Genomic DNA, 1239 nt, shown 5'->3' on the forward strand with positions numbered 1-1239 from the left:
GCCCTGATTTTACCCAAGTGCGAGGAAAAAGACGAGGAAGAGCCATTGGCTGCAGTGAAATGGCACCGCCCCGGAAGTGTGCCTGGATTGGTGGAGGAGGCTGGCCCCGCCTCGCGGCTTCTGCACGAAGTCACCGGGCGGGAAGATGGGGGGCGTCTCCCGCGACGCCCTAGTCCGAGCAGCCCCCATAAGGCCTGCCCCAGCGTGGGGCTGTGCCCAGCTCCGCAGTCCCTAACGGCGGGACGCGGCCGGCCCCCACGGGGAGGCCGCGGGGGGAGGGAGGCTTGGACCGCTCCGCGCGGAGCCGCGGGCCGCCGCCCCCGCGCCCCCGCGCCCCCGCGCCGGCGCTCCCGCCTCCCCGAGGCGATGCCGCCCGGGGGGGGGGGGCAGAGGGGAGGGGCGGGGGCGGCGGAGCCGCTCCGAGCCATCCGGGAGGGAGCCGACTGCGCAGGGAGACGGAAACCCGGCCCCCGCCGCCCGCCGAGCCTTGTAGGGCGGGCGGAGAGCAGCCTCCGTACCTGCACCAGGATGGCCGAGTGGTTAAGGCGTTGGACTTAAGATCCAATGGACATATGTCCGCGTGGGTTCGAACCCCACTCCTGGTACAAAGGTTTTTTTTGTTCTAAAATAATAAAAACAATAATAAAAGCGTCCCCGGGAAGCGGCGGCGGAGACCGAGCGGGCGGGGCCGGAGCGGAGGGACGCGCCCCGCGCCCGCAGCGGCCCGTTTTTCCGGGGTTTGGCGCCGCGCGGGGCGGGGGGAGGGGCGGGGGAGGGGCGGGGGAGGGGCCGCGTCAGGGCGGGGGGAGGAGGCGCGGCAGCCGCGGTGCTCACGCGGGGCCGCCCCGGGCCGGGTTGCTGCGAGTCGGGGCCCGGGACCCGGGACCTGGGACCGCGGGGAGGCCTCGGCGGTGGCGCTGCTGGACGGCCAGAGAGGAGGGCACACGGACGGACGGACGGATAGGTAGATGATAGATAGGTAGATAGATAGATAGATAGATAGATAGATCGATCGGTAGATCGGTAGATGATAGGTAGATAGGTAGGTGGATGGACGCACAGAAAGAGAAAGAAAGAAAGAAAGAAAGAAAGAAAAGAAAGGTGGATAGGTGGATAGGTGGATGGACAAACAGATGGACGGATGGACGGATGGATATAGATATATATGGATAGATAGAAAGATAGATATAAAAATATATATGGATAGATAGAAGGATATAGATTTAGATGGATGATATA

At 64.8% G+C, this 1239-nt stretch overlaps 1 non-coding gene across 1 annotated transcript; it reads left to right on the forward strand.

The window, feature by feature from the left end:
• The first annotated feature begins 522 nt into the window (after positions 1–522).
• On the forward strand, positions 523–605 carry TRNAL-UAA (transfer RNA leucine (anticodon UAA)). Its single transcript has one exon. It is a non-coding gene; the product is annotated as a tRNA-Leu (tRNA).
• The last annotated feature ends 634 nt before the right edge of the window (positions 606–1239 follow it).

This window comes from Macrotis lagotis, chromosome 5, assembly GCF_037893015.1.
Source record: "Macrotis lagotis isolate mMagLag1 chromosome 5, bilby.v1.9.chrom.fasta, whole genome shotgun sequence".
Taxonomy (NCBI): Eukaryota; Metazoa; Chordata; class Mammalia; order Peramelemorphia; family Peramelidae; genus Macrotis; species Macrotis lagotis.